At 31.7% G+C, this 24,358-nt stretch overlaps 1 protein-coding gene across 1 annotated transcript in view; it reads left to right on the top strand.

Annotated features, from left to right (window-relative positions):
* The first annotated feature begins 8,620 nt into the window (after positions 1-8,620).
* The window catches only part of LOC149426329 (RYamide receptor-like), a 180,029-nt gene continuing 164,291 nt past the window's right edge, over positions 8,621-24,358 (top strand). The window contains exon 1 of the mRNA XM_089636425.1: positions 8,621-8,824. The gene's annotated coding sequence lies outside the window, so the exon portion shown is untranslated. The remainder of the gene's footprint in view (positions 8,825-24,358) is intronic.

Raw genomic sequence — 24,358 nt, 5'->3', positions numbered from 1 at the left:
CCTATTCTTAGTTTAATCTTTATAATCCTTTTTTATTTTTCCCACCATTTCCATTTTCTTGTTCTATTTCCAACGCCTAAATTTAATGACTACTGATAGGTAAACTTTGGTCGAACAAATAAACCGGTTAAACCGAACAACCTACAGATTACAAATTCAGATTACCAGATAAAAGAACAATTCTTTGTAATATTTCGAGTATGCTCATTGGGATAAATATTTTATTTATACAAATCTGGTTTCTGGTACTCGCATGGATAATTAGTTTGCACGTCGCAAATTTGCTTTATAAAAAGCGTCTGCATAATACATTACGAAGATTATATTGTAACAAACATATAATACACGTACACCCAAATACTTGTGTATGCATTATAATATAATGTGGATAGCATGAACCAGTGGTGTAAATATTGACACAAGATTCTGTTTTCGTGATACTAATATTATCATTCCCCCTGTGTACAAAGCTCAAACAAGCCTTTTAATTTACTCTATACCTTCGCGCTCAATCCATCAATATTCGCATTCTTTTTATTTCACCTCAGAAACAAGATGCTGGAGGAAAGTGGGTAAAGTAATCTGAATTGAGTGCTGTAGGCCCTCCCGGCATAAAAAAGGGAAAAGTCCTTGACTCTGGTACCAAACGTTATGATTTCAAAATCACCTGTCTCAGTGCAAAGCTAAAATGTGTTCTATCGTCCGTGTATTTAAATTCAATGAAAACTTATTATTTGTTTTCCGTTCAAGTGTGGAAGTTACCTTAAACGTCCGGCGTGAACACCGTACATAATGAGAATGCATTGCACGAAATTTTAGTTGTTGAGTTACTCATACACGGAGAAAAAACATTGGTTATTTATTAAGATTATCTCTTCATATTATTCGTAATACGGTTAAAAATGGAATTGCAGGCCCAGGAATCAATTAATAGGTTTCCTGAAAACTTTTTCGTAAAATTTCATTGCATTAATGCGATACCGGAACACGAGTTCATTAAAATCATCAAGATAAACGCAGGTGCATGAACACATTTCCAATTTCCTAAAGGGTTAACAGGAAACAGTCTGCAATCCCGTTATTAACCGGATTACCAATAATTTGAAGAGATTCTTAATAAATTACCAATATTCTTTTTTCTCCGTGTAAAAGCTAGAGATTTAAATTATATTCGCCATTGGAGATAGGACATTTTAATCCCTACACATTGATCAATAAAAGTGCTAAAAAATAAATCAATGTGTTTTTAAAAACTAAAGATTATTTTTCAAAATATCTCATGACTTCCAGCATAAATAATTAAAAAAATAATTAATTCTGCACAGCCTAAGATACTCTTATCATCGCGCATATGAAAAAGCACACATAATCCAAAAGTTTAATTCAATGTTGTCACTAATTTACTTTTTCAATTTAATTTCGATTTCTACGTCCCGGATTGACCAGTGAAATTGTTTTAAAATATAAAAAATTGAATATTATTTTTTTTCATAAATGCATTTGCATCTCCGTTCATTTTTTGTTGCTATTTATCGATTCAATTTATTAACAAAAAAAAACATTATGCATATATTAAAATATCGCACTTTTCGATGATTCCAATCAATGTCATTTCAAGAGTTAGTTAACCATATTTGTAATAAGCATTTACTTTGTGGCTCGTCATAATTTACAATAAAAGATATAAATTTGTCAGGAGAATATTAAAACTGTTTGAATATTAAACTGTTTTAATATTCTCCTGACGAAGGAAGGGTGCTTCCGAAACCGGTAGAGTACAATTAAAATAAAAGTGGTCTAAAACAAATTTATATCTTTTATTGTAAGTTAGTTAACCCTTTGGGGACGCTTAATATTCTACACGTTTTGTAAGTTTGGTGGTAATATTTTTTCCACAAACTAAAACTTTTAATTTTGGCAATAAATTCCCTCTTTTACGCATTTTCCGTTAACTTATTGTATCTTTTTGTTAACCGTATAGGCCACTAAGGGGTTAGCATATTGTGGGGAGCGCAGTATCTACATAGAAGGTGTCTGGGGGTAAAGTGCAATAACTTCGGCAGATCATTCTACAAGTAAAAAAGATTAACCACTTTTTTCGAAATTAAAACGTTTCAGGTAAATAAAGTCAAATTGCTTCTATAGGAAAATAAATATTCTTATACGGAAAAATATTTTGTTCGAATAAAAAAGGATTAAAAAAAAGTTAATTATCGTTCTTACTTCTACAATCATGTAGAATCACCTACAGAAATTATAGCACTTTACCTCCGGAAACCCTTTATATAATATTAGAATATTTTTTCAGCGATCTCGTAAAAAAAATAAAACTTTAAAAATAGTATTTACTATGTAAGGTATTCGATATAAAAACTTCGAAACATTTAATACATAAGTACATTATGATTTGTGATGTGTGCAGAGTGATACTGAATACAGAAAATAATTAAATTTAATACCTAATTCTTACATCAATAATCTATCAAAGCAATCGAAATTGTAGGATATTCCAGAAAATCAATTACATTTTTTTAATTAACACAAAAACATATTTGTTGCAAGATTTCATCCTGAAATTAATTCCTAAGCAGGTAAATAAACAAACCGGTAGAACAGAAGTACGAACTGGTTAATTTTTTACGAGTGATTAATGAACAATTTATGAGATTGAAATAATTTCGGGAGTACGTATTTTTTTGAATGTGTCATAAAAGTTGGGTAATTTTCATTTTGCACACCTGGTATAATTAAAATTATGGGAAAATTGACTAACGATTTTACATAAAATGTATTCAAACATAATGGAAACTGTCCCGCGGAGAGCGCGGGATTGCAACCATTCTGATTAATAAGCTTGTTGTGCGCGCGGTTCATCCGGAAAGGGTTAATATTTTGTACGGTGTGAAAAATTAAAACGAACTGTCTGGTGCGATGGTGAGTTTTTAAAATGAGCGATTAAGGATGGGAAGATAAGATAAATATCATTAAAAAAATAAATATTTTGGAGTACGAAAACAAACAGCAAATTGCATATCGCAAAGATCATTGTTTAAATTTAATTTATTTATTATGAAACATTAGTACAGAAACCAATATATTGCAACGGCGATTAGAGATTTACAAAAAATATAGTTTTCATAGATAATGTAGGAAAAATGGTTACATACAGGATGTAGGTACAACTAATTATAAGTTAAAAGATTCTTCGTGCTTAAAATTGTTGAAGGACATGCGAAAAATATCCACATTTCCTGCGGGGCAGTTATTTAGCCTAGTATTCTACCCAGGGGTATCAGCATTAGTTAGTTCTACACCTGGGAAGTAGTCGTTTTGGCGGCCTCGCGGGAATTTATCCGGGGCATAGAATCCAGAATTTTTACTATTAATAAGAAACTGTTCTGAAGCTTATAGGCCATCAGCTATAATTAAAATTTGTTTATTTATCCTTTTTTGGGGCTTTTACATATTAATAGTAAAAATTATTTATCATGCATAAACTGAACTGCTTTAGAAACAATATTTTGTATTTGTTAAGTGATAAATTGAACATGTCAACTGATTCGGTATGATTGTTTCCCTAGTTTGATTTTTTCCTTATTGATTAGTATTAGAAATTATATGGTAGTTAAGGCCAAAATTTCAGCATCGAAATAAATCCCAACTTCTAGTATTACATAGTAGACTCCAAAAGCTTATCAATGTGACACTCCTCGTAGAACAAAGACTGCAGATACCCAGCATTCCCGATATAAATGCCATTGAAAACAGCCAAAGGTAAAAATCGAACTCTCTCTATCGTAAAAATTTATTTTGTATTTTCTCGACCATTAGTACATAGACGGTGTCATCTGGCTTCCATATCTGAGATCCACTCTCAAGAATGATTCGCACTAAGCTAAAGTAAAGCAGCCTTATGACTGCAAGGTTGGTCGACTCCTTTGAATTGTTAAACGAGCGTCATACACAATTCCTAAGTCCTAAACGAATATATGTACCTTAAAATTTAAATTTACCTAATTTAATAAATTACTAATTTTAATTTTACAAATTTTAATCGTGTTTTAAATAAGTAGATCTAGCTTTAAATCTTCATGTTTTTTCGAACTTCATTCAAATGCTAGTAGATGCTAAATTGAATTTTACTTTTCACAACTACGGTAAATTTAATTGGACAATAAATAAACCGGCATCATAAGGGTTCAGAATCCAAACTATATTTGTATTCCAAAACGAAAATACACAGAACGTACGCAAACATAGCACGCGGCTATAACGCTGGTTGGTATAAACACGTTAAAAAGCGTTCTTGCCTGCATGTTTATTTTTTTAACAGTGTTTTATAAACGTAATTCTACTTTTATTATTTTAGGCAATGGAATATTTGCTATCTGTTTAGCGCTAGCGAAGCTACTTCGACAACATTATCACGCTGGCGGTTTTAAAAAAATGTGCGAAAATTATTATTTTCAATATTCCCGGTGCTCAAGTCGCCGTACGGCAATAATGACCGTTGTTAGAGGCACAAATTGAATATGTCAACCGATCTTGTCGAGCCTTTGTCGTATTAATGGAAATATCACGCATCATTCATTTACACAGCGAATTAAACCAACAACTTTATATAATAATTTATTTATACATCAATATATTGTGCCACTTTTCTCCTTTCAAAACATATCAATAACGAGGAAGAAACATATGTGTGGCTGAATGCTACCCGAAAAAAGGATTTAATGACTACCACACGTACAGTACACGATAACTTTAATATGAATTTAATGACTGTTTATCCCTGAATATTGTACTGATCATATCTTACGTGCTAGATTGCATGGAGTATGAATTTTAATACCGATTGTATCGTGGTCACAATGATTGGTATCGTAAACTCTTTTTTATGGCTATTGGTTGTCTTTTGTCTCGGCCTGTCCATAATAATATCATTATGGAGGTTGTAGAATACGCAATGCCGATGTTTGTACATAATATTATACTCAACGATGGTATCATAGTGTCGACGTGTATTGGCAAAAGTAACGAATACTTTGTGTGGAAGAGCGGTCTAAATATAAACTATCTAGCCATTATCAGAACATCCTTGCATAAACAGAGATGATTGAAAACGATTTAGAAAAAATCTAAATTTCTGCTTCGTATTTTTTAAATACGATTTTGTATTTAAACAAATCTTTTAAAGATATTTTTTTAGTTAAGACGAAACAAGCAACAATAGTAAGCAGAGATTCGAGATAAAAAAAATAATTTTTAAAATAATTAATTATATAAGGTTAACCAAATTACGTAATGAACACAAGATTTATTTATTCATTGATAATTGATTCAGCAAGAATAGAATGGTTCTTGGTTGTTCACAAGCAATTTGTTTTTTTTTTACAGTACTTTTTATCAGTTGACGACGAGAAATGTCGTTTTATAATGATATTTTCCTTGCGATTTGAACGACACAGTCAATTAAAACACAATTGAGTTTCTCTGTAAGGAAAGAAGAGGTTTATTTTGTTAATCTCACAAGATTTACATAAAGAAAAGCATTCAGTAACAAAACATTACCAGTAAGGAAAGAAGCGACATTTAATGTTATTAATTGTTATGTCAATTCCTTAATCACAATCACGATAGCAATTACCAATTATTGAAATTATTCCCATCAATCTGCCTTGTCACAACCCATAGATTATTTTTACTATGTCTTAAACCATAGATTACGAAATATCGAGTCGACTGTGTAGGTACTGTGGCGCACATCCAGCCAGTGACAGTCCGCGACACACACAGCCACAATGACGAGACAAACTCGGCATTGCTTTGAATTAGAGAAAATTATATTTTTCTTTACATATATATATTATACACATACGTGGTACGTTGTGGTTTTTGTTATTGTTGTTTTTTATTTTGTATTTATCTTAACACACATTTCCTTAGCTACCACAAGTTTCACGAGTAGCTGAAATTTGTAGAGGAACTTGTGCATTTTTTTATTATAGTGTAGATTTATTTTTTGCAACAATTTAATTTATTTGACTATTATTTATATCCTTTTGCTACTCCAATAGGGTAGGGTAGCCAGTGTTTAAATGCCTATATGGATTACTTGGCTCTGGGTTTTAGTATTACGGATACAGGGTACACTGTAATTTTATGTTTTAGAACCTGCTGTTATAGAATATGAGCTTTGTCCTGACTCCATACAACGCACGTAACCCGTTCCCAACTTGCAAATTCATAGCTAAGCAGTCAAAAGGGCACAAATAAAGGGCATAATATCGTTAACAATAATGTATTCGGGCATATCCATCAATATTCAAGTATTTATTGACTTATTTGCTTCTTGGGAAGTGGCTGGATAAAAAAACTGACAATTTATACTTAAATCTCTTTGAAAAAATTGGCAGCAATGAAAACTATATCTTGTTTTACCTAGAATAACTGAAAAAAGTTTAAGTGACTTATCGGTATCATTAAGATTTAATTAGGTACCTAAATTAAATCTTACTCATGTTGTCACCTCTATTTCTCTAATGTTAGCATGCCTACTTAGCTTACTATGCCCGGTATATCAGTCAGTCCGTATCCTCGCTATGTGCGACGTTCCTCCATCAAATTTAAGCGGGCTAAATCGGCCGCTTAAGCCTTTGTAAGAAGCAGAATAGTTCTCTTTTTAGACACCAAATATGACGTAATGATGCCGTACTTTCATGAATAGTGCATTGACTCCAGCCAAACAAATACTATTTAAAATTCAGCCGTCGTTGGCCTTTCAAAAGTTCGAGCATAAATAAACCTCCAAGGTATAAAGTCGTTTGATTTTACAAAAAAGAACAAATAATATTTGATTTATTTGTTATTTAAAATAATCCTCTATTAAAATCATAGACAATACGTGTAATATTGCTAACATCTAGGCTTACGACCTGTAAGCGGATTATTTTCCAAGCTGTGCTAAGCTCGACATGTCAAACAAGCCGAGCTTAAAATCAACTGACATACCGGGCCTAAGGTCAGCAAGCGTTTTGCTAAACCGTTTTTATTTTAAGGTTTGACATCCAACCGAAAGTGTAAAGGAAACATAGCTTAATCAATGTTAAGTTTAAGTAGCTACTTAGTGACTATTATTTATTCTGCACGAACACCACGGGTCAAAATGATGTGAGCCAAAAACTTTTGATCAAATAATTTATCAAATAATTTTGTTATTTCAGTAAAACTCTGACTTAATTTTTTAACGTAAGTGAACATCCTTTAAAAGCTGATGCTCAGTATTAATTTTTTGATTTATTTACTCATAAATTTTAAACATTTCATAAGCAGTAAGCATTTATTTATGACTATAAACTGCTCCCAACCGTCTGTAGCAAGTGAGACCATGGCATCCCAAGTTGGGGTATGTTGTGAAGCTAAAAGTAGTGGGGAGGGGAAAGAGATGGGTAAAAGGAGAGAGGGGAAGTGCCTGGCTATTCAGACCTGGTCACCAAACACGGCCAATGGCATTTCAAGCAACGTTTCAAGGCGATACTGAGAGTATCCTTCACTCTGAAACGTACTAGATATTATTTTCAATTAATAATTTGTGAAATAACACAAATTAATCAAATAAAAATTGCTTGCGCATGCCGAGATATAAACCCGTGACCTCCAGCTTGCTAGTCGAGAGTTTTACCTCTCGACCACGGAGGCCTTGCTTACTGCTTATTCATGTTCACCACTAGGTAATATATTTTGTGATAATATTATCTACAGTCCGCCTCGAAAAAAGACTCCCTGGGGAGTACTGTGAGTATAAATAACTTTTATTATACTGTATTTATTCTTGATAATGTAACAATTGAAAAACGTATCTTAATTATTCACCTATAAAAAAAATACAAAAACAAATGTTGTACGATTAGGTAACCCAAAACACAAATTTTTACTACAAATTAAATTACCAATATTTTTTGTCACAGTGGGTTTTTGGAATTTTCGTGTTTTTTTCTTATGATCATTATTTTTGACACGTTTTGATATTACAATACCGACTTAAACGAAAACAAGGTTCAAACTTTACCAGAATCAGCACACGCTTGTGATGTGTGAGCGAAGAAAATAAAGTGTCCATTGCGCGCGCAAGAGATATGACAGTGGAGTAGCGTTCCACAGCCAGGCCAGGCGTCCTACGGCGGGCGCCCAACACCCCCAGCAGTGCTCGCCTAAATACCTTCGCGCTAGCATCGCGGCGCCGACGCCGTTCCTGAAAACAACTTTCCTCCAAGTTTCAGAACTGCGTAAGGCTTCGGAACAAAGTCAAAATGTTCAAGCAATCCGAAAAGTGCTCAGTTGGTTTAAATGACGAAACATGAAAAACAGCAATAAGATTGTGAATGTCCGAATTACCATGCTTAAACTTGAATTAGTTAAGGAGTTAAAAATAACTCTTTTTTGGTTTGTTTTGTTCTTTAGTGTTTTAGCCATGGAGGGTGGTGTGAAATAGGCAATTAATATGCAGACAAGATTATTTCGCATAAAGTGCAGCTAAGAAGTCGTTTTTGTGTAATTAAATACGTGTGTGAATAGATTCAAACATATTTGATAATAAAAATATTTGTTTTCCTTAAATTTAAATCCCATTTCATTAAAGAAAATAATATACCTAAATATAATTACTAATACCTTCTAAGTAAGAGTTTAATTCAAGGGTAATATAATTACTGATAGCTACGAAGTTAAAGCTTAATACAATGCAAGTGTAATAAAGTATAAAGTTATGTTTTAGTGTTAAATACAAAAAAAGTTTTTCTCGCTGCGACGGCTGATATAATTCGCTGTAAGTAATATTATGTATAATAAGAATAAGTTCTAAGCAAACTTTGTTTCGTTCACTTTATAATGTACCTATTTTGAGGATCTGCGACTGCAGCGAAAAATTGAAATACTACGTAAGAAAATTTCAAAACTTTATTAATATCTTATTATTATTTTTAATACTCAGATATGGTTACTAAACTTAGGTAAAGACATTTCAAGCAACGCCTACGTTTAGAGTCTAATTTTCTCTGACGGTGGTAACATTGAATCTTATGAATATTTGAAGTATCATAAAACATATAAAAATGGTTTTGTTTAATTATTTACCAGCTCACTTTTGGCGATCATAAATTCAGAAGGAGTTAAAAATTACGACTTTCTTTATTACATATTAATTACACATTGTTAAAATTTTTTTAACAATGGTATAAATTTCATTGTTACTTTAGCAGTATTTATAACTATTGTTTATGTCATAAAAAATGCTACAAATTTAATTATTCATTAATTATTAGGATATGGTTGAAATACAATAATATAATTAAACTGTACCTACTAATAAAATACTTTATCGTGAACATAACAAAATAATACTCCTTGATAATTAAGGGTTGATGTTCAACGTCTCCTGATAACGATATCCCTTTTAACTCATTCCTGATGCCACGAAGATTTTTGTTTGCTCTATGGAATATAATATGGAATTCAAATCTTCGAGCTTTTGGCTCACAGACAGTAAGTTTACAACGATTTACACGTCCTAACAGTAAGTTAAAAATGCTATTTTGGCTAGTAAGCCAAAATAGCATTTTTCAATTCAATCACTTCAAACCCTCAATGTTTCCTGTAAATCTCAGGCAAATAACACTACCCATTTTGGGTCCCCTCATATAATACAGTTTTGGGTTGATTTATACTCATTGTACATTACCCTAGCATCGTGAAAGAAAAAAACAAAAATGAATTTTTGGACTTGAATTGAAGGACTGGGTGAACCCAGTCCTTCAATTGATATAAATGTGGTTGCATGAAAAAGTGATTTACGATACATCTTGATAACTTTTATTGCAACGATTAAGCAGACAATAATAAATTTGTTTCTGCAGATTAAAAATCAACTTCAATAGTATGCAATGCTTGAACATTTTTGCAGGGTAAATATTTCCTTATGCAAAGCATAATGAATTTTGGTCAAAGGTTCGCTTCACGATTATATGGTGATTTATGAAAAATGGAAATCAAGGCTTCACGCTCCGTAAGACAGGGCCTCGATTCTCGACGAAATCATTCCAATGGAACAACGAGTGGTTCGACCCATTCGTTGTTCGGGTGGAATGATTTTTGACGTTTGGCATATGTAATAATGTACCTTCGATGAGACTCAAGAATAAGAATGTCGACCAATGTATGTAGGTACTTTGGGCGGTCTGGATTGGAGAATCGATTCCCAGGTCTATGAAAATTATGGCCCCTAACATTGTATTTATTAGGAGTCATTAAATACTTTTATTTTTAGAGCTACCTTCTGCTCTGCTGTTGTTACTCAACCGATACTTTTTAAAGGTATTAGCTGTTTTGTGAAATACAATATCAGCAATCCTGTGGAGGTTCTTAATTATTTTCACTATTTATGAAGATGTATTGATTATTATGCGCGTGTTTTCATGAAGATAGATTATAATTGGGTATTAAGACCACCCATTCCGAATTTCTACCGAAATATAAAATTATTTCTTTGAACACTAAGTTTTTAAGCTCTTAAAAATATGCTTTATTTTTTAAGATTATCTCTATAATTTTAAAAATACTACTTATGATATGCTGAAAGGTTTTTGGTCTTTTTTAAATAAGTCATGCTTTATTAAATATCTTCTCTTACGTCTATTAAATAAAATATATGTTAAATATTCGCTTGCTTCCTCTTACATCCGTATTTAAATATCTTCATTTGAAAAAATCATATTTTTCTTTTCGAAACTTCGACAATACAATTAGTTGTTAGTTAAACGGAAAAACAAGATTTATGGAATGATACTTTGGTCGGAGGGCATTATATTTTTTTGTTTAGTCTAGTCCCATCTAAATTATCTATTAGAAATATGAGAAAACACAAACATCATCAATACCCCCACCAAAAAAGTATACTAAGAAAAAAACTTACAAAAAATCAGAAAACTGTTCGAATATAACATTCGCCTATTAATTTTAAAAATCCAAATGGATTTACACACAAACACAATATTTGTAAAATATTAAAATATACGAACACTACACAAGAAAAATTAATAAATTATACACAATAAAAGAAACAAAGGCCATGAAGTCGTACTCACATTTAAGAAGAAAAATGCTTAGTATTAAGATTTGTGAAAAAATCAAAATTTACTTATATAAGAATAATATGTTACTTAGGTAGTAAATAATAATATGAATATATTTTTAATTTGTTACTTATGTTAAGAAAGTGAAATATGTTAATTTTTTTAACTTAATTAAAAAGTTAGGTAAATTAGACTCAGGATATCAAGAAATGTGACATTTGCAAGCCATGTGCGAGTAGTTACAACAATTATTTAGAGTTATACTAATATGCTAGTAGATTTTCACATTGAAGATCACATTGTATCAGAGGATTTACCTAGAATTCGCATTCGTTCGTTTAAACGATTTCAACAGTTTTTTTTTTTACGATCTCGCAATATATTTTATCGAAAGCGTATGCATCGATGATGACATGCTACTGATTTGTTATCGAACTGGGCGCTGTGCTAGAAACAATTCTCGCCAAGCGTTAGTTCATCGTTACACGAAATTGTAGCGGATTTGGTCTGAAAAATATTCATTTTATATGATAGACGTGCAGGAAGAATGTTGAAGAATTTCTGCCCTCTTTTACAATTTAACTGTTTATTACTTTCATCTTAAATTGTGATAATTCTTAACATAGTAACCATTATTGAGATGGGAGCCGCTTTCAACAAAATTCTTGCTTTATTAATGTTGATTTCTCTTAAATGTTTGTTTTCTTGGTTATTTCTAAGAAACTGAAAACTCTGATAGGTTAAGGAATTGTGAACTTCAAAAACAAATTTAGAGATTGACTTGTTTGTTGTTGTTTGAATACCGCATAAAAAATGTAATTGTTCCTGATTCTCCGGAACCAGAAAGCTTATGGCAAGTTGGTTTATGTTGAAAGATTTAAAGGAGTCTGGAAAGAGAGGAGATGGAAAAGAGGAAGGTTGGAAAGAATGTGGCTATTCAGATTTTATCACCAAACACGGATAAAGCCATTCAAAACAAATTTTGGTTTTGAATGGTGGTCTATCACCAAGGCAGTATTGAGAGAATGTAATCTCCCTGGATGAACTTATAACACATTACATCAACTTACTGGGTTTACTGGCTTTGCCCAGAAGTAGCCATCATTACAGCAGTACCTACATGTATGCATACTTTATAATAAACTGTGGGTATTTGTTGAACTGATAGCAGTTGTAACATACCTGTCGATAACTTTTGACAGGCGGTGATAGTACACTGCTTTGATGAAGCTTACCTATAAACGAAATCGGTTAGTGACAAGTAGATACATAAATACATTTGCGACAATATCATTTCTGCATGTCAAGCCACAATGTGATTGCTGTCTATGAATATGAGAAATGTGATTGTGTAATTATTCGGGATCTTTGGCCAAACTTAATACGATTTAAAAAAAACCTTTATATTCACCTTAGTTACTGTAAAAGGAAATTACCTGCATTTGGAAATTTTTAATTTAAGCATTCTAATTTTTCATGACGTAAATTGACCGCTTGCTTTCGTTATATGGGATTTTATGTGATGACAGCCAAAATAATTTATTTCGATGATATTTTCTTACATTGGTTTTCCTGATACTATACGAGTGGCTTGAAGAGATGTTTTTATATTTTACCGTATGTAAATTAGGTAGGTACTATTTTGGCGGAACTTGGAAATAAAATAAAATAAAGGTATTTTTTTTTTTTTTTTATAGTGAATACCTCACAAGAGTCCCAACTGCTCCCGTCTGGAGCCAGTGAGACTATGGCATCCCCAATTGGGGGATGTTGTGAGGCTGAAGGCAAGTGGGGAAGGGAAAGAGGAAGGTGGGGAAGTACCTGGCTATTCAGATCTAGTCACTAAACACGGCTAAAGCCATTTGGAGCAACGTTTCAATTCTGAATGGTGGTCTTACACCAGGGCGATACTGGTAGTATCTTCCACTCTGCAAATATACTATATACTATATATTATTTTAATTAATTAATTTTAATTAATTAACTGTGAAATAACACAAATTAATCAAATAAAATTTATTTGCGCACGCCGGGTTCGAACCCGCGACCTTCGGAATGGCAGTCCAATGCGTTACCACTGGACTATGCCGGCCGTATATATATATAGGCATGGTTTTTAAATATATTATTGAAAGTTTAGGTTATTAAAGGTTAGGTAAGTATAGGTTAGGTTAGATTAGGTTAGTTTAGGTTAGTATAGGTTACGTTAGGTTAGTATAGATTGGTTTAGGTTAGGTAAGGTTGTATGGATTTGTAGTATCTGCCGTGGGTACCTTGCTTGTTACACACAAGGTTTCTCCTAATTCTTTTTTATAAATATTCCTTATCCTTCACAGGATTTTCTTTAATTTCCATCTATTTCATTTATTTCTTTAATTCTTTTGTTGATTTTTTCAAAGTACGCTATGTATATTTCGCTTGTTTTTTTCCGTTTCCATATGTCGGTCCTATTCTCTTCAGTGATTCCAAGGTTTTCTAGTTTGTAATTTAATTTAAATCTGTCTACATCAAAAATTGTACATTTTTCTAAAAGATGGGTACTGTCCTGAGTATAAGTTTTGTCACACGGGCATTTGTCATCGTCTATTATCTTGAAGCGTTTCAGATATTCTTTGAAGCATCCATGTCCTGTCAGCATCTGTGTCGCATGGAAGCTATTTTCCGCGTGTTTTCTCTTTTGAATTGCTGCGTAAATATCTGGGAAGTATTTCTTAGTTATTCTGCCCGTGCTTTCTTCCATATATCTGATATTCCATTTTCTTCCGTCTCTTTCTTTAATGTTATTTTAGTGAAACTTGGAGGTACCTTACTGTAGTCTGGACACTTTTTCAGTAATCTTCCCTTCTTTGCTGCCGCATCTGTTTTTTCAGTTCCCTCTAAGCCTTTGTGGGCTCTAACCCATTGAAGTTTTACCCGGTTGTTATTTTCACGGCATGTTTCTAATTTTCCCAAGCACTCTCTTGCTATATCGTTCGTAGTTCTCTCGTCCCTTAATGTTTCTAGTGATGATTTGCTGTCTGAGTTTATAGTTATATCTTTATCTATTATTCCCTTCCTTTGAACCCATTCTATGGCTTTTTGAATTGCTAACATTTCTGCTTGGTAAACGGTGCAGTAGTTTTCTAATTTAAATGATTTTGACACCCAATCTTTCCCATTTTCTTTTATTACTACTCCTGCGCCCAATTTACCGTCCTGTTTGCTTCCGTCTGTATAAATTTGTATGGGATCCTCGTTAATTTTATTTCCATTTTCTAACTCGATTTTTATATTTTCTTTCACTATTTTCCCTGGATGTGGTAGTTCATTTATACAGCATGTGGTCATTATTTCCCTGTCAGCTGGTAAGAAGTGAGCGGGTATTGCTCTTCTGTTTATTCTGTAGATATTTTTAATTTCGGCTATTTTTAGATCTATTGGTGGTGTTCCTGCTAAGGCTAAAGCTGAGGTGGTGGAGATTGTTCTATACCCCTTACAAATTCTTATTGCGTATTGACGTTGAATACTTTCTAGTTTTTTCCTATTTTTTACTCTTTTACACGTATCTCCCCAGACCCTTGATCCGTACGTAAATAACGGCACGATTGCCCCGTCGTATATTGTCTTTACAATTTCTGGTGATAGTCCCCACGTCGGTTTTGCCGCTCTGCATAAGGCTTTAAAGATGGTCGAGGTTTTACCGCAAATATAGTCTATGTGTTTGTCCCATCTAAGCTTGTTATCGATTACCATACCCAAAATTTGGTTAGGTAAGGTTAGGTTAGGTTAGTTTAGGTAAGGATAGTATACATTAGGTTAGGTTAGTATATATTGGTAGGGTTAGGTTAGGTTAATATAGGTTAGGTTAGGATAGTATAGGTTTGGTTAGGTAAGGTTAGGTTAGATTAGGTTAGGTTGGGTTAGATTGGGTTAGGTTAGTATATGTTACGTTAGGTTTTTAGGTTATATTATAGGTACAAAAAATATTTAAAAAATTGTTAAAAAAACTTACTTGTGAAAATTAGACAGTATAGACTGACCTTTATAGCCCCACGTTGAAGTTTTACTAAGCGTCTTCTAGGAAGAATGTTATCTCAAAAGGTGAGTCCATTCTAGAAATGGTTGGTTTAATGGAACCGTTAATTTTTGGGTTTAAATCACGCAAAAACATTGCTTTTCATAAATATACTGTCCGCTAGTACCTACACATTTAACTTTTTCGAAGAAATAAAAGAAATCTGTTTTTGTCTCATCGTGAACCCATTTGTAGGAAACTTTAAAATAACAATTTTGTTATTTCAGCATAATTTTGTATCGTTTTATAAAAGTTTTAACCTCAAAACGAGCTAATGACGTCAAACGTAACATTTAAATAATAATATCATTTGGAGAAACAATAAATAAATAACTCATAATATTTCCGTGTTATTATATTCACTGTGGATGAATATTAAAATACTTTGGCGGAAAATCTAACAATAATAAACATAAACACTTCGAAAAAAATATTTCGGTAGCCATTAAAATGCAGTGATATTACAATAAAAAGAATTATTTTGGCTTTAATGTCACCTTTAAAAATATTACACTATTAGAATCCATAACTCGTCAACAGTGGCGGTTCTTTGTCTAAATCACCGGGAGTTGAACAATAAAGTGATTTAAAAAAAAAAAATAATCGGCGTTTCGTGATCAGCTTTTTTTCATCGAATCATCAAGATCAAACGAATTAGCACAATTATTTATTTATGAAGTTAAAAAATAATCGTGAAGAAATATCAAAAAGTGTGGCGACTTGAAATAATACGTCCATTGAACAATTGTTGCTTGGGTATATGTATCATTGAATAAAGTAATTTTAAAAATGAAAATAACAGTTCACGTACTTGAAATCGGTGCAAAAATAATTGTTGAAATGCAGAAACAAGTAAATAAAGTGTGTAATTATTTACTCGACAGCAATAAAGCAAATATGATTTTATCTGCGAAAGTGCCCACGGAAGCAGAGGATGTATCACGCGAATGCGTTCCTTTGGTAATATACAAGTCCAACAAAACTATAAAAAAATTTCACAAAATTTGTTTTTCACTGCTTTTGGTTTTTTAATATTTCTCTTCTATAAAGCTGGTTCTTGTGTTTAGAAGAGTGGTGAGCATCATGATGAAGAATATTTCGTGTTTTTAGTTGTGATTTAAGGAAATATGAAAATTAAAAAAAACCTATGTAAATAATTTTTTTTTAAATTTATAATTAATGAAACCGTCAATCGTCAACCGTCAACCGCCAAAACCGCACTGATTTTTAATAAATTTAAGATTTTATTTAATCGAATTATTTTAATTTAGTAATGAACGTTTTCATTTGAAAAAACATAAAAAAAATATTTTTTTTCGCTGTCGAATGTTATCTAATATCTTTGAATGTTATATAATTTGATTGTTCTTATAAAAATGGCTTTATAACAACTTAAGGAACGTTGTTACGTTAAAAAAACAGTACCGCATAGTTTCCATATCATTTTTGTCTTGTTTTTACACAATTTCGATACATGAAACGAGCTTTTAAAATACTTTATGCTACATATCTTTATGGCTTATTGTAATTTATAGCCCGTATAATATTAATATATGTTGTGAGCCGGCGCGACCGGAGAGTCTATTTGTAGAATATAGGCTTATATAAAACTGATATTTACCATTATATCTATTTATAAGAGAGATATTGCTCGTTAATATCCATTGCTCCACATGAAAAAACATTATATTTGGATAAGCTTTTTAAAAGATATTTCTGGCATGTTTTAACTTTTATCAAGAACTATGCCTTTTTTGGGGTTGTCCTGAAAAACATTTTAAAGGGAAGGATAAGGGGACGTGGGTCTGAGATCAATGTTGCAAAAGAGAGGAAGTATAAAAGCTGGTAGGTCGTTCAATGTCAGAACTGTGGAGTTTTAGTTCTTAAAACCTTTCGTTTTCATGTAGCGACTCGTGTAAGGATTCAGTGCACCAGTTTGTCTTACCTCTCTTGTACCATGGTGCCGAAGAGACCAGCGGCGGTAGTTTATCAAAGCACCTTCCACTGAACTGTTGGAAAAATAAATAATACAATATTCCCACATATCGTCTGCTTTTCAACGGTCGCAATCAGTGCTTTAATATACGGTAATCTATCCGGCGGATTGTCCGTTGCCCGTGTTTCTACAAAGTAAAAAATTGATATATCTAGGGAGTAAAAAATAGAAATGCCTATTAACCACTTATTACAAAATTTTATTTTATTGTAACATTGCAGCAAAATATTTTGTCGGATCAAATTTTTTGTACTGAAAATCGTATTAAAAAAAGAAGTCTGAAAATTTAAGCCGAAAATAATTGAGAGCCTATCAGATTAAATATTACCTTAAAAGAAAATTCGTTTTTGATTAATAAAGATTCTTAGAAAAACGTTTTTTAAAAAAGGTGTCATATTCTTAATTTATTCAAACTATTTTCATTGATCATAATGAGAGTCTTTGACGGAGATTTTTGTTTGCTTTTTTGAGTAATACGGTTTTAGTGGAAATGTGTCTGGAAACGACCTCCGTAGCAGGCAAAATTCCATTATGTAAATGTCAACGACAGTCAAAAAACTCATTTCTTCTGAAAGTGGTCCGCACAAGCGAGATCTAAGGAAATTGATATTTTTCTTACGTACCTTCTGGATAATAATGACTTCTGAGTCTTCTCATATATTTATATACCCCTTTTAAAAAAGAAAAATCTTTCTTAGGTTATGAATAATACAATATTAGTTTATTGCTGACAATGCTTAATACCCTACCCACCATTATCGCCCCGAAGTACGCCTGCACAGTACGATGTACGGCTAATGACCGTGCTCATAACACATATTGATGCATGAATTGTTTGTAAACATTGAAGTAAATTAATTGATAAGGTTCTTAATTTAGTTTCACGTTATTTGAACTATGTTTTCCCAGTGAAGCTGTTTAATGTTTCAACAAGGTACATAAAAAAAACTTAAAAAAAAAAAATGTGTCAATTTTTTTTTTTTCTTTTACGTTGCGAAGATATTAAACATAGTTTTCTTACCTTCAGAAGTAATTGACTAAACATTTTAATTAATACATTTATTTATTTGTTACAAAGTAAGATAACATTTGAAATTGAGTAAGATGAGCAGCGGAGGAAAAAAATTATAACAGTTTGCAAAATTATGCAATGTTTTTCTTAATTATTTTACTACTTCATAAAGTGAGCTACATTAGCTCGTACTAATGGGATGAGTATTTACAAAAAAAAGAAAATAATGCTTAGGCGATGTGAAAACATTACTCAAAGATAATATACATATTAACATAGTTTAATATTCAAAATAACTACGAACGTAATTCCATAAACACAATTTTAGATAATTAGTTTAAGGAAAATAATAACAATAGCCAAAGTTTTTTAATGCTAAATATTAAAGATTTAGTAAACGTATATTGAGGGTACAATATATCATTCTACAATTTTAGGGACTTTAAATGCTTTTTGAATTGTTCATATTTCAAGGTTTCTGATACATATTTTTTTTTCGACAATAGATAATATATTGTATAATCTCACACTTTAATACGTGACTCCTTATATCCAGCATCAACTCCATTACATAATCTACTTAAATTGATTAAAGTAAGTTTCAGTTACTTTAATCAGTTATATCCGAGCTAAAATAAAGTATGTTTAAATGTTTTTATTATTAATATAATTCATTTTTTATCTTTACTACCACTTTTATGTAGGATCATTACATTTTGGTTTATTCATACCAATAGGAAAAAATAATTAAAACTGCACTTGTAAACATGTAACGACGATTGTCAATATTTTAATCTCGCATGAAATCTCAAAAATCTATTATTTTATGCGTAACGTTGAGTATATTTTAAGCAAGTATTTTATGTGAATTTTCTCACTTTCAAAATTCAATAAGATATTTAAGTATTTCTTTTTTTTCAAATATTGTTTTTAAATAAAATTATTGACTTTTAGGCTCTAAATACTATAAAACAAAGTTGCTCTCCGCGTCTGTTTGTTTGTTCGCTTAGTTCTCCTAAACCACGCAACGAATTTTGATAGGGTTTTCACTATCATTTAGGAAAATTCTTTCGAAAGGTTTAAATATATAAAAAAACATACGTATTTTATTTACTTCAACCAGTGTAAATAAATATATAAAAAAAACATGCATATTATATTTAAAGAAAGTAGGGAAAAGTCGAGGAACGCTGAGTACACGTCAGCTAATTAGCTATAAATAACGTGTTATTCGACGATATGATTTATTTAGATTGGTTGTAGTAAAAAATAATAAGAATGTAACTTCAAACTTAGTTTTGACAAATGTATTTCTTAATTGACTTCTGGCAGTAAACCAAAATTTGTAGATATTTTCTCCTTGCGTGCATGCGTGATGCGAAATATTCAATCAGATGTAATCTAATCTAATGAATGACGATTTTCAAAGTTTACAAAACGGTGTTCATTTGAATGATAAATTCACAAATCCCACATTTACGATATTATGTGATTTTTCACGGGTGTGAGCTAAAATAATAAAACGAAACTCCTTTGAACTCTCAAGCGTAATATATTTACGTTTATAAAAAGGCAGTGAACTTTTCTGAGGAAATTTGAGAGCGCTATAAAAATTGGTTTAAAACTGGTTTCATACCTTTATACACTTCTAGACTGAGTTTTGTATTAATTGAATTTAATGTGATATATAGATATTCTAACTGAGTTTCTGTAACTAAACTGTGTACTTGTAAGTGAGAACAGCCGTGAAAATGCAGTTCAAATAAATAAATAAAAAACACTGAATTATTCACTAATTATTGTAACAGATTTCTCTTTTTTTCACTTGAAGCATATACCTTGTGAAGCGACATTATAATTACAAAAATAAACAAACTCAGGAAACACCACAAAAATTAAATATTTTATAAAGAAAAGTGGTGTATATTAAGTTATTACTTTATTTTAAATTGAAATGTCTCTTTGTAATTTAAACCTTCAAACTAATTTGTTCGCTTTTCGCTCATATAGATCTCATAAAAAATATTCTGTCTCCCTTTCTATCATGGTTAGAAATATGATCTAAACGATGTTAGAATGATAAAACACCACGCTTTATATAAAAATCTCAAAAATAACGATGGAAATTAAAATGTACATCTCTATGAAACCAAAGTTTCCGACAGCAATTTAAAAAACATAAAATTTATGAATTAAAAAAATAAATATGTATTTTTACATGAAGCAACACAAAGACAATAATATTTACTATACATTTATGTAATAAAAATATATTTAAAAAAAAAAAAAATTATTCGTAAATTTAGTCTGAAAAATGAGTCATTTTTATACTTTTTATGGTTGTGTTCAAAATTATATATTTATTTCTAATGATAAAATTAGAAAGCGTATCATATTACCTTTTAAAAACAGTTTTAAATTATCGGCTACGTTCGGAAATGTTCCTTTCAATTGGATTTTATTGTAAAGCGGAAATATTCTGACCTTTTATAAAAACTCAGATAATATACAAATAGGTACAACAATTACCAAAATCTACTCAGCCATAGGATAAATTAATTTTCATATACCTAAATAAAAATTAAAATATAAAACAAATAAAAATAAAAATTCAAAATTAAAAATATATATGAAACACAAATATTACAGAAAAGTAAGAGACGCAAGTAATACATAATATAATCAGTGCAACATATTATTTAACAATAGGAGTTTTTTTTCTGAATCCATATAAATATCGTCAATAAAGTGTGAAAGTCAAAATAATTTACGAGTTGACACTCAATATTACTATTAATCTTTTACATAAACTGATATGGGAAACTGGCCAGTTATATTTTATAAATTAACAATGTGAAAGAATTTCTGCGAAAGGAAACATTTAAAATAAATACTTTGGATCCATCATTTAAACTATGTAATATTACAATCTAAATACAATTAAAATAGTTTCCAAGGGTCATTTTACCTACCAAAGCGGCCAAGAATCCGCAAAGGTAACATGGCTTTTAGGAAAAGATATATTTCCCTCAGGGCCTCCTATAGAGTAGATACAAAAAAGAAGATATGTACCTAAATGCTACGTTCACCAAAAAACAGACAACGATTTATCATAAGGGTTCACAGTTGATTCGACTGTCAGTATAATCATTGAATGCCGTATAAGATATACAATTGAGGGTGGGAGGAAGTGCGTGTGCGGAAGGGGAAAATGTTTAAAATTGGACTAAAATTGTTAATGCTGAAATCGACATCATAATGGTACACTAAGATCAGGATAAAATTTTACCATCGGTGTAAATTATAAAAGAAAACACACATGAAACTATTTTAGGAACCAACCTAATAGTTCAATTTATTGATGCACGTAAGTCATATGGTAATTCTGATATTTTATTAATAACTATATGACGTGGTTCCATGATAACTCAACACAGTGACAATTAACCAAAATAACTAACATATAAAGAAATATAAAAATATAGTTTTATGTTAACAATAGGAAAAAAACAAAATACCAATATGGAATTCCATTAAGTTTAAAAAAATGATGTTCACCGTCTAAGATAAATTCTAGTATTTTTTTAGTTCACAGTGGTGAACCGTCTGCGTATCTACGCAGCGCAACTTGGCACAAAATTGTCTGCATTCTGAATGCATGTAGCCGGCCGACCCGTGAGTTAGCTGTGTAAGTTCTATTAGTACCCACCGACCAATAATACACACATAATAAAACGTATATATTCAGAATCAGCGTTTGTTGATCTACAAGAATACATGTTTTAAGCCAAAATATTTTTCATTCCATTCCTTCTTAGGAAATTCAAACCCACAAAAAACCCTGTGTGAAAACATTAACCATAGGTACAATAGTTTCCTTATTGCTTAATTGAAACGCATAAATTTACAAAATTGTGGAAGGCGGAAACTAGCATTTGAGAAATTTGATTTAGATGAAGCTGCCATTAGTGAAGAAATATTTTATAAAAAAAAGTAAATGTATATTTTTGTTGATCGTTTTCGTCAAAAATATTAATCATTTTGTTTTTATGCTAACCGCTGACAGGACGCCCTCAGGAAAATAATTTCCCTCAGGGACTATGTCAGTTTTTGGGGTGTTGTGTGGATGGTCTTCTTTAAGGAAAGAAAGGAGAGGAAGTTCAGGGAAGGTAAAAGGTATGAGAGTTGGGTAGGAATCTAGGGATCAGTGTATCCAGGAGCGACAGACATATGAATATATCCCTGCCACTGCACCGTAAGGCGATTAGTCGAGAGACCAGTTAGAGAGATCAAAGGGTCTCCTCAAACCAGCTTCTCCCGATCTGCACGCATCTGAACACATCTCACCCGATGTACCCGGGCACCCCTGCTAAATCACCAATCTTATTTAACATCTTGGGGTGCCCTATGGCAGAGGTGTTGGTTATCCAATAAATGGTCTCCGGGGTGGCGGTACCCAAACCCAATATTCAGTTCTGTTCGCCTCACTAGTTCTGTTTACCCCACGCTCTTCTCCCGATATATTTTTTTTGTGGCCATTCGTTCCAAATATTGTTCAGTTCCTTTTTAGGTCTCGCAGAAATTTAAAGCTCAGGAAATGATCGATTTAAATTTTCGTAATCATTAAAAGAACGCTGTAAATATAATTTTAGGTGTCGCTTGAATTTTCCAGATATTCTGAGAACACTATATATAACTTCACTGTTATATAATCCTAGTTCTCACTCAGCCGGTCATAGATCGCGTGTTTTTAATATACCTAATAAAATTGTATTTCTTTCCTTCTAGTTTTGTTAGAATCAAATTCTATTTTTTGGTGCAAATTTTTAATTCGTTGAAACTTCAGTGTTGGTATTTTTATAATTATTTTTCAAGACTTCCTTCAGTTCTGAGAAAGACGAAAAATTTGAGCTATTTTTGTTTAAAGAAAGATTTTGGATAGTCAAAGAGTCTCATTTAGGTTTATGTTATTTAAAATAGTCACGATTCATTGCGATTTCAAATAGTAAAGCCGTATCATAGGCAAACACCGCAATCATTAGATCGTGTACCCTCAGAGATAGTAAGAGAATTTTCCTAGGCAACACGGCCTTATTACTTATTTGCTTTCTGATTCCACCATTAGATTGTCGTCATCGCATTGGGCGTTCATTCACCCTTTGGTACGTCTCTGAGAATATAATGCAAATCACTTCAAGGTTTATCCGCTTAATCTTGTACCTTACAGTTTAGTCAAAAGAAGGGAGCGTTATTCAATGCTTGACATTATCAAATGCCTTTGAAAGGTCTTACTATTAGCTCACAAGCTTTCTTGTACGTAACCAACTTGGCCCTGCACTATAACCCTAAAATTGGTTTGTTAAGGGATCCCCACAATACCCATATCTCAGAATTTTTGCAACAAGTAATAACATAGACCAGCAAGTGCAGTGTCGTGTAAAACCAGATGCCCTGGGAATAAAAACGAAAATAGAAAGACAAAAGGTGACTAAATTTGTTGTTTTGCAAAGTAAATGCCTCTGAGAGCCTGATATATAAGTAGTATCGATACTTAAAACGGTCCCGCCAACAATACCCAGGAAAAATCGTAAAGATTTAATGCCAATGGAATTGTATTTAGTGAGAGAGGTAAAACCGGACGAAAGTGAAAAGAGGTGATATTAATTTATTTTTTTATATATACAATAATATTATTATTGGGTTTATAAAAACAGTTTATTTTTAAACAAGTTCTGCTGTGTAATTATTATTACGCGTGACAGCTGTTTCGCCCTCCAAAGGCATTATCAAACTGTGGGTATTCTTGAAAGCTATTCTAATTAATGAACAAACCAATATAATTCGTTCACCCCTACTAGATATCTTCAAACCTAGTGCAAATACGAGTGCACATTAAAGTACTTAATTATACTATTAAAATAACCCTATGAGTCATCGTTTGGGAATAACTAACATTAAGACATTCAGTCAAATTTAAACATTACACTAATTGGGGAAACTTTACTAGGGTAATAACCATCAATAATTTCTAACATTTTTACACAGAAATCAATTAAGAAATCAGTAATTGAAATTAAAATACCTACCTAGAAATAATATAAATGTATCGTCTGTAAGTGGGCTACCCACAGTTTGATAATGCCTTTAGAGGGCAAAACAGCTGTCACGCG

This window comes from Hesperophylax consimilis, chromosome 1 (assembly GCF_061612785.1).
Source record: "Hesperophylax consimilis isolate HC1 chromosome 1, BYU_Hcon_1.0, whole genome shotgun sequence".
Taxonomy (NCBI): domain Eukaryota; kingdom Metazoa; phylum Arthropoda; class Insecta; order Trichoptera; family Limnephilidae; genus Hesperophylax; species Hesperophylax consimilis.
The sequence above is the reverse complement of the archived record's forward strand: the minus strand, read 5'-3'. Positions and strand labels throughout refer to the sequence as shown.